Here is an 11,490-nt window from a genome sequence, read left to right on the forward strand (position 1 = left end):
ACCCATCTCACATGCAAGGATACACAAAGGCTCAAAATAAAGGGATGGAGGAAGATTTACCAAGCAAATGGAGAGCAAAAAAAAGCAGGAGTTGCAATTCTCATCTCTGATAAATTAGACTTTAAAGCAACAAAGATCATAAGAGACAAAGAGGGACATTACATAATGGTAAAAGGATCAATGCAACAAGAAGAGCTAACGATCCTAAACATATATGCACCCAATACAGGAGCACCCAGATGCATAAGGCAAGTTCTTAATGACTTACAAAGAGACTTAGACTCCCACACAATAATAGTGGGAGACTTTAACACCCCATTGTCAACATTAGACAGATCAACCAGACAGAAAATTAACAAGGATATCCAGGACTTGAACTCAGACCTGGACCAAGCAAACCTAATAGACATTTACAGAACTCTCCACCCCAAAGCCACAGAATATACATTCTTCTCAGCACCACATCACACCTACTCTAAAATTGACCACATAATTGGGAGTAAATCACTCCTCAGCAAATGCAAAAGAACGGAAATCGTAAGAAACAGTCTCTCAGACCACAGTGCAATCAAGTTAGAACTCAGAATTCAAAAACTAACCCAGAACTGCACAGCTTCATGGAAACTGAACAACTTGCTCTTGAATGTTGACTGGATAAACAATGAAATGAAGGCAGAAATAAAGATGTTCTTCGAAACCAACGAGAATGAAGACACAACATACCAGAATCTCTGGGACACATTTAAAGCAGTCTCTACAGGAAAATATATAGCAATAAGTGCCCACATGAGAAGCATGGAGAGATCAAAAATTGACACCCTATCGTCAAAACTGAAAGAGCTAGAGGAGCAAGATCAAAAAAACTCAAAGTCTAGCAGAAGACAAGAAATAGCTAAGATCAGAGCAGAACTGAAGGAGATAGAGACACAAAAAACCCTTCAAAACATCAATAAATCCAGGAGCTGGTTTTTTGAAAAGATCAACAAAATAGACAGACCACTAGCCAGATTAATAAAAAAGAAAAGAGAGAATAACCAAATCGATGCAATAAAAAACGATAAAGGGGATATCACCACAGATTCCACAGAAATTCAAACCATCATCAGAGATTATTACAAACAACTCTATGCACACAAACTAATAAACCTGGAAGAAATGAATAAATTCCTGGACACTTGCCTACTGCCAAGCCTAAACCAGGAAGAAGCCGAAACCCTGAACAGACCCATAACAAGGTCTGAAGTTGAGGCAGCAATTAAGAGCTTACCACCCAAAAAAAGCCCAGGTCCAGATGGGTTCACAGCTGAATTCTACCAGACATACAAAGAGGAGCTGGTACCATTTCTTCTGAAACTATTCCAAACAATACAAAAAGAGGGAATTCTTCCCAAATCATTTTATGAGACCAACATCATCCTGATTCCAAAACCCGGCAGAGACTCAACAAGAAAAGAAAACTTCAGGCCAATATCCATGATGAACATAGATGCAAAAATCTTCAATAAAATACTGACAAGCCAATTGCAACAGCACATCAAAAAGCTTATCCACCATGATCAAGTAGGCTTCATCCCAGGGATGCAAGGCTGGTTCAACATACGCAAGTCTATAAACGTAATTCACCACATAAACAGAACTAAAGACAAAAACCACATGATTATCTCAATTGATGCAGAGAAGGCCTTTGACAAAATTCAACAGCCCTTTATGCTAAAAACACTCAATAAGCTAGGTATCAATGGAACATATCTCAAAATAATAAAAGCTATTTATGACAAACCAACAGCCAATATCATACTGAATGGGCAAAAACTGGAAGCATTCCCCTTGAAATGTGGCACCAGACAAGGATGCCCGCTCTCACCACTGCTATTCAATATAGTATTAGAAGTTCTAGCCAGAGCAATCAGGCAAGAAAAAGAAATAAAGGGCATTCAAATAGGAAAGGAGGAAGTCAAATTGTCTCTATTTGCAGACGACATGATTGTATATCTAGAAGACCCCATCGTCTCAGCCCCAAACCTCCTGAAACTGATAAGCAAGTTCATCAAAGTCTCAGGATACAAAATCAATGTACAAAAATCACATGCATTCCTATACACCAGTAACAGACTTAAAGAGAGCCAAATCAAGAACAAACTTCCATTCACAATTGCCACAAAGAGAATAAAATACCTAGGAATACAACTAACAAGGAATGTAAAGGACCTCTTCAAGGAGAACTACAAGCCACTGCTCAACGAAATAAGAGAGGACACAAACAGATGGAGAAACATCCCATGTTCATGGTTAGGAAGAATCAATATCCTGAAAATGACCATACTGCCCAAAGTAATTTACAGATTCAATGCTATCCCCATCAAGCTACCAATGACCTTCTTTGCAGAACTGGAAAAAACCACCTTAAACTTCATATGGAACCAAAAGAGAGCCCGCATAGCCAAGTCAATTCTAAGCAAAAAGAACAAAGCGGGGGGCATCACAATACCAGACTTCAAACTATACTACAAGGCTACGGTAATCAAAACAGCATGGTACTGGTACCAAAACAGAGATATAGACCAATGGAACAGAACAGAGGTCTCGGAGGCAACACAACCTTTCTACAACCATCTGATCTTTGACAAACCAAACAAAAACAAGCAATGGGGCAAGGATTCCCTGTTCAATAAATGGTGTTGTGAAAGCTGGCTAGCCATGTGCAGAAAGCAGAAACTGGACCCCTTCCTGACACCTTACACTAAAATTAACTCCAGATGGATTAAAGACTTAAACATAAGACCTAACACCATAAAAACCCTAGAAGAAAATCTAGGCAAAACCATTCAGGACGTAGGTGTAGGCAAGGACTTCATGACCAAAACGCCAAACGCATTGACAACAAAAGCCAAAATAGACAAATGGGACCTAATCAAAATCCACAGCTTCTGCACAGCAAAAGAAACAATCATTAGAGTGAATCGGCAACCAACAGATTGGGAAAAAATTTTTGCAGTTTACCCATCTGACAAAGGGCTGATATCCAGAATTTACAAAGAACTAAAGCAGATTTACAAGAAAAAAACTAACAAGCCCATTCAAAAGTGGGCAAAGGATATGAACAGACACTTCCCAAAAGAAGACATACGTGAGGCCAACAAACATATGAAAAAATGCTCATCATCACTGGTCATCAGAGAAATGCAAATCAAAACTACATTGAGATACCATCTCACGCCGGTTAGAATGGCGATCATTAAAAAATCTGGAGACAACAGATGCTGGAGAGGATGTGGAGAAATAGGAACACTTTTGCACTGTTGGTGGGAGTGTAAATTAGTTCAACCATTGTGGAAGACAGTGTGGCGATTCCTCAAGGACCTAGAAATAGAAATTCCATTTGACCCAGCAATCCCATTACTGGGTATATATCCAAAGGATTACAAATCATTCTACTATAAGGACACGTGTACACGAATGTTCATTTCAGCACTGTTTACAATAGCAAAGACCTGGAACCAACCCAAATGCCCTTCGACGATAGACTGGATAGGGAAAATGTGGCACATATACACCATGGAATATTATGCAGCCATCAAAAACGATGAGTTTGGGTCCTTTGTAGGGACATGGATGAACCTGGAAACCATCATTCTCAGCAAACTGACAGAAGAGCAGAAGATCAAACACCGCATGTTCTCACTCATAGGCGGGTGTTGAACAATGAGAACACATGGACACAGGGAGGGGAGCACTACACACTGGGGTCAGTTGGGGGGAAATAGGGGAGGGACGGTGGGGGGTGGGAAGCTGGGGAGAGATAGCAAGGGGAGAAATGCCAGATGTAGGTGATGGGGAGGAAGACAGCGAATCACACTGCCACGTGTGTTCCTATGCAACAATTTTGCATGTTCTTCACATGTACCCCAAAACCTAAAATGCAATAAAATAAATAAATGGGAAAAAAAATTTACCTTTTATCTTTTATTCTTTCTTAGCAAGGACGCTAACATTATCAAATTTTACTTTCTTTTGTTTCTTATTAACTTCAGTTTAATAGTGCACTCAAAAGTGCTCAAAGAATGGGAGATTTGGTTTCTGGACTCAGACTTTCTGTGATCAACTAATTAGCAAATGGTCAATGTCATGCCATCAGATGGCTGGGTGGTAGTGTTGCATGCTGTATTAGTTAGGGATCTGTAGAAGGACAGAACTTATATGATAGATGTATGTATGAAGCAGAGTATATTAAGGGGTGTTGACTCACGCAGTCACAAAGTGAAGTTCCATAATAGGCCACCTGCAAGCTGAGGAGCAATGAAGACAGGCTGAGTTCCAAGACCTCAAAAATATTGAAGCTAACATTTCAGTCTTTAGTCTGTGGCTGAAGGCCCAAGAGCCCCTGGCAGATCACTGGTGTATAAGTTCAATAATCCGAAAGCTGTCCAACTTGGAGTCTGATGTTCCAGGGCAGGAGACATCCAGCTCAGGAGAATGTTGGAGGCTGAAAGACTCAGCAAGTCTAGTTTTCCGTGTTCTTCTGCCTGGTTTCTTCTAGCCATGCTGGCAACTGATTAGATGGTGCCCACCCAGATTGAGGGTGGCTCTACCTCTCCCAGTTCACTGACTCAAATGTTAATATCTTTTGGCAACACCATCTCAGACATACCCAGGAACAATATTTTGCATCCTTCAACCCAATCAAGTTGACAGTATCAACCATCACATGCAGACCTGGACTTTAATGATTCCTGAGTGGCCTCACTCCAGCTTCAAAGGGCAGGCTTGAATTTCATGCCAAATTTGAGCTTTCTATTGCCATTTCTGTGGAATATCACTCCGGTCCTGCTGGATGAGTTCAAGGGATCATAACTGCATTGGGATTGGGAAAGTTGTGAAGGAGCTGTTGTGACAAACAGGAGGCAGCAGAAAGTGTGAAAGACACTGGAGAGACAAGAAGACATCCTTGGAACTCTCTAGTGGCTAAGGGAGGAAACAGAACTGAGACCAACATAGCCATTCTACCTGTGGGAGGGCTCAACTTCCCACATGACCCCAGCTTCCTATGTTCCATGCATGTGAATCTGTGATCAAACATAGATTTCCACAGGATGTTTGGTGGGTGGGACAATGTCTACAGATTCTGGGCAGCTGGTAAGTTTCAGGGTACTAGAGTAAACTCTGCCACACGAGCTCAGATTAGTTGGTGGTTGAAGGCAAATTATTTACTCCCTACTAAGTTCAGTGCAACTCTCCTACTGGCCTCATAAAATGGGAGCACAGTAGGAAAATGGAGGTCCCTCTGTGAATGGATGTAATGCATGACCTTCAGCTATGCTGCAGACTTAGCAACCCTGCACATGACACCAAGAGGACAAGAGGTCACATGTACTTCCTGTCCTTTCTCCCTGTGAGTTCCTTCTGTCAAAGTAAGATTTCGCCTGTGCAAAACAAACACAGATATCTGCAGTTGTTAACACAAATTTCATCAGTAATTGTATATTTTGTAGTAGGCTTTGTGGCCCATATCAAAGACAATATTTTTGTCTGAAAACACTGAATTGCTAAGGAGGTGGACAAAATTGGGTTCTCAGCTGTATTTGCATATATTCTATAGCAACATTTATCAACCATTGAACATCTTCTCTGAAAAGGCTTTGATCATCTCTAAACTAGTTTTTAATCCATGGTGGATCATAAAATTAATATTGTCAGCCAAAAACAGCATTTTAAAGAATGGAGATAAAATAAATTACTAAATAGTATTCTCTGCATATAGAATATACAAATATACTGCACATCCCCATAGACATACATATATTTATTTGCCTAGTTGACTACATACACTGTGAATTTCTCACACATTATCATAAAAGAGTTTGAACATCACTACTTTATCAGTTATCAGAGAAAATGTTTATAAGCAATTTCTCTAGCCATTTGTGAGGACGATGGGTTTAGACTTGCTCAGAATAAGTTCACTGTGGTCTGTCGCTTTCTACATAATGCTTGAAATGGCACTCAATGATGTTTAAATTTGTCAGTTTTACTGTGCGTATTTGACTGTCAGCAAACTCATTCGTGAACTATGTCTTGGTGAGAAGGAAGACTGATTTGTTGTGGGGTGTACTTCCTACCATGTCTTTCTGCAGCTGCAGTGTGAGTTCATGTGTGTGCTTCTGCATTCATCTGATGGTGCTTTGATATGTTCCCTTTTATTTCCCCCTTTTTTTATTGACTGTGTCTTATGGCTCCTATTGTGTACTTCATTAGCATGCAGTGACAGTGACATCTGTGGTAATAACTGTTGATCCACTTTACATGAATTTTAAAAATATTTTCAAGCACGAATATTTTTTCTTGTCAACTTTCCCTAAGTACTTCAAGGAGTCGAATGCAGTTCAATATTAGTAGTTGATGTTAGATCATACTGGGCTATAATCCTGCTAAACTGCAAATCATACTAACTGTTGTTATGCCTCAGCTTTTATGTCGCTATAATGCTTAGATAACTTACACAATGACCAAGACATAGAAAGAAGGAATCTGAGATATTGACTTTTCTTTTTATTTCCAAATTTTACTTTAAGCTCAGGGGTAAATTTGCAGGATGTGCATGTTTGTTACATAGGTAAATGTGTGCCACAACAATTTACTGCAAAGATCATCATATCACCCAGGTATTAACTGTTCTTCCTGATCCTCTCCATCACCCCACCCCCACTCTCCAGTAGGCCCCACCTTCTCTGAGGTGTCCATATGTTTTATCATTTAGCTCCTACTTATAAATGAGAACATCTGGTATTTGGCTTTGTGTTCTTACATTAGTTTGTTAAGTATAATGGCTGCCACCACCATCCATGTTCCTGCCAAGGACACGATCTCATTGTTTTTATGGCTGCATTGTATTCCATGGTGCATATATACCACATTTTCTTGATCTGGTTTATCATTGATAGGATGGACATAGCAAATATCACAAATACACCTGGTACTTGCTTTGGGAAATATCACACTGTGGTGGGGCAGACAGACAAACAGAAGAGCAGTTGAAGTGCAGAGGAGAAACACAGGGAGGGGAACCAGAGGAATAAAAAACAATTAATGTAGCGGCCATGAGGCAGGAGAAAACAACACAATGTTTAGAAAAGATAATCCTTATACATTGCCTTTACCCCTTTCTGAAAATCAACTTATTATGTTTGTGAGTCTATTGCAGGATCCTACTTTGATCTGTTGATGTTTCCCCAATACCACACTGTCTTGAATACTGGAGAAGTAACACAATTGCCATATGGGACTGGATGATTAAAAATCACAGTAAATAGCTTCATACAATGCACCTAACTCAAGTCAGCACCTTCACCTCAGCTGAGGATCCCATGCCTCCCACCGTCTCAGGGGATTTCTTCTGTAGTGATCATTCCTCTCTCCTAAACCATCTGTATTGGATCAATCCCCAAGTCAACCCTAAGTCAATATTATGTGCTGAAAACTTATTTGCTGTGTGCGATACCACAAAAAATAAATCAGTGTTCTGGGGATGCAACACCACGCAACTCAATACAGCAGTGGGTCAATTGCTCAAGCAGTCCAATGGCCTGAAACTCTGTGTCAGGCCATTTGGTGTTTGGCTGGCGCCCTGGGGAAAAGACTGAAGGGTGCCAAGCCTGCAGGAAATGTCTGTCAGACCTGGAGTATGACTGCCCATCCAGGTTTGTGACACATAATTGTCCTTAAAGGTGACTGCAGATTGGACAGAGGGATTTCTTTTTCTTTTCCTTTTTTTTTGAGACAGACTTTTCACTCTTGTTATCCAGGCTGGAGCATAATGGCGTGATCTCAGCTCACTTCGACTTCTACCTCTTGGGTTCAGGTGATTCTCCTGCCTCAGCCTCCTGAGTAGCTAAGATTACAGGAGCACACCACCACGTCTGGCTAATTTTTGTAGAGATGGGGTTTCACCTCGTAGGCCAGGCTGATCCTGAACTCCTGCCTCAGGTGATCCACCCGCATCACACACAGCAAAGAAGTTTTCAGAACATACTGTTGACATGCAGTTGGCCTTGTCACACTTTGGTTATTTACAATTCACTTTCAGAATCAATGACATGTCTGACACCAGATACACTGCCACTAAATTAATATATTTAAATCAAATAATTTTGTGAACTCAAATGTATTTTAGAAGTTAACTCGACATTCCTACTTGAAATTAAAAGCAGGTTATCACACACTAGAAATGTAGTTGTAAGGTGGAACTCACTTTCTTCCCCCATATCCTTCTGTAGCTACTGATACATTTGCCTGCTGCCCTTCAAAGCAAAACTGCCCCAACATGTACAACCCACTTCATTGGAGTCATTTTCCAAAATTACCTGGAAAGGAAAATGAACCAGTACAGCCAAAACAACGTGAACTATAACTTTGGGGAACTCACACTACCTAATGTTAAGAGTGATGTTAATGAATGTGGTCATTTGGAAAAATCAACAAATTAGAATGAAGTCCAGCAATAGACTCACAGACATGATACACGGATTTTCAGAAAAGGTGCAAAGACAATGAAGAAAGACTGTCTTTTTGTGAAACAGTGTTATTCTTCCTCCTGCCCCTTGGCCACTATATTGATTGCTTTTAATACCCCTATGTCCCTTTCCTGTGTTTCCCCTTTGCACTTCAGCTGCTCTTCTGTTTAAGGGTCTCTCTGTCCCACCACAGTGTGACAGCCCAACAGCAAGTACCACTTGTTGTTGTTTGTTATTCCAATTTTCAGCATCCCAGATATTTCTCGTAACGTGGCAGGCCATTGATGCATATCTACTGAATTGATAAATTTACATTTTGTAATGATGGTAACAGAAAAGCATCTCCTGTGTTTTGGAGTAATTATTGACTATGTTAGGTTCCTAGGCACCTTACATGTGCTCTTTGGTTTTGTGCTGGACACTCTAGGGTAATGGCTCTGCCACGGTGCTCTGCAGCTCTTGTAGATCACCAAATAGGGCAAGTAGGCAAAGCTAGAGTGCAAGCTGACCTGAGTCTGGGGAGAATATCTTGAATGCCCTTGGAACACGGAAAGATAGGCAACATGTTGGGGGCTGCCACAGGTATTTTTGCATCAACTGTCTATCTGCCTAGAGGCTGACACAAGGCCATTCTTCATCCATCTCCCTAGTTTCAGGTAAGCATAGGACTCGTTGTCGAGTATAAAACTGCTCACTGCCTTAGGGCACAGGTGTGGGCTCCTCACAGGCAGAAAAACCCACCATCTGTGCTGAACATCACTCAGTACTTCCAATTCACTGTCACTATATGGGACTAGGGACATGGTGCCTACACAATGCTGATCTTGCTTTAGCTGTGTCTGCAAGCATACAACCACTAGGACTGCTTTGGGCTTATTGTCTCCATATGATGGTGAGTTTGTTTCATTTGTAGGGACATGGATGAATCTGGAAAGCATCATTCTCACCAAAGTGACTTAAGAACACAAAACTGAACACCTCATGTTCTCACTCATAGGTGGGTGTTGAACAGCGAGAACACATGGACACCTGCAGGGGAACATCACACACTGGGGTCTGTTGGGGTGTGGTGGGCTACAGGAAGGGCAACGGGGGGCAGGGTGGTTGGGAAGGGATAACACTGGGAGAAATGCCTGATGTAGGTGTCAGGTAGATGGAGATAGCAAAACACTATGGCATGTGCATACCTATGCAACAATCCTGCAAGATCTACACATGTACCCCATAACTTAAAGTACAATTTAAAAAAAGAAATGAAATTCTAAACAAACAAACAAACAAGAAAAGCAAAAACGAGATGGAGACTTGAAAGGATTGGCGTGGGTATCATTTGGAGACGGCACCCTGAGTGTGTCATTACCATAACAGGCAGCATGTCAGTGTCTCCTCACCTAAAGGTCTTGGGTCTATACATCAGAGAACACACCAAACCTGTCCCTTCTACATCTTCACAAAGGAGAAAGAAGCTGTGTAGCTGAGAAAGGAAACTATTCCCCTCCTCCTAGTTCTCAGACCTGTTTCTATGTAAGTTGGAATCCAGAATCCATTAAAATTAAGATTCCAGGATTCACACCCGGTGGATCTCATATAGTGTAATCAGAATGATGCCCTAGGATCTGGGAACTTACTGGCCAGCCTAGGGAACTTTCAGAAACCTTATTAAATCCCTTAGCTAGCAAGACTGTCTGCAATATACCCACTCTTCCCAGGACACACATGAGGTTGAGAAGAGTGACCTCAGAGCACACAGGAACACAGGACAGGATGAACTAGTGTGAGACTCACCATAAGGGTAGGCCAGAGGGATATTTGAGAAGGCCTCACAACTCTGTCTGGCCTTTCTCCCTGAAGGCCTCAGTTTATCTCAAGTCTCTTCTCTTCATGGGTGGTGAATGGAGGGAATGTTAGAAAATAACCTTTTAGATCCCAAAATTGCATGGGCTCCTCTCAGGGACCATTGGACACACAGAATAGGAGGTGATACCAGCTATTATGCTCCTCCCACCAGCCCTGGATTCTTTCTGGCCACGTCATGTCCTTCCACAGGAGCCTAGAGCAATGTCAGGATGTAGGGCCAATATCTTCCCTTCACTAACAGACACCGGCCCCTAGTCTGTGGAGGTAGTCTCCCGTCTCCTTCTTTCAGCTGTCCTTCTCCTGGTCTCATCTGTGATCCCACAGCAGACAGCTGTCTCTGGTAGCCTGAAGACCTAGTTGGGTCCCTTCCTCCTGTGTCCCAGCCTGGAGAGGGCTGTTCTCACCAAGAAAGACATCAGTCCCAGGATCTCAGAGCCGTGACTACCACAGAAACATCCTGAGCAACAGTGTCCCATAGCAGTGATTGACCTTTGAAATGAAGCTTCACCACACACCCCAGATGGCCCTAAAACACATTCTTTGTTTTTGTTTTATTTCAGATGGTGTCTCACTCTTGCTCAGCCTGGTGTGCAGTAGAGAAATCATGGTTCACTCCCAGGCTCAAGTGATGCTTCAATTTCAGCCTCCCAAGTAGCTGGGACTACAGACACACCCCACCATGCCTGGATGTTTTTTAGAAATTTTTTTGTTCAGACCAGGTCTCCCTATGTTCCCTAGGCTGACTTCAGCCACCATGCCTAGCCCTGAAGCACTTTCTTATCACAGAAAGTAAAGCAAGACAGAGGAGGAAGGGGCCTGTAACCCCTCTTGGGAAACATTGTGCCTTCTTCCTTGGTGCCCTGTTTTTTCCCTTGTACCAAACACAACATTCCTATTATTTTGATGTAAGTAACAAGTTTGAGGATACTTCTTTTCATCTGAAACTTGTGGTTTATAAAGACACTATCATGGCCTAGTTTGGGATATATTGGACGTTTCCAAGTGGAGTTGTGGTTGTTGGAATAATTGGTAGGGGCTTCTGGCATTTGGGGACTGAGTGTTACAAGGAGGCAAACATCTCTTTCCATAGTCTTCAATAAACTGGATTTTCCATACATGTCACTTC

This window comes from Sapajus apella, unplaced genomic scaffold (genome assembly GCF_009761245.1).
Source record: "Sapajus apella isolate SASKATOON/1434 unplaced genomic scaffold, GSC_monkey_1.0 scaffold290, whole genome shotgun sequence".
In the NCBI taxonomy this organism is placed as follows: Eukaryota; Metazoa; Chordata; class Mammalia; order Primates; family Cebidae; genus Sapajus; species Sapajus apella.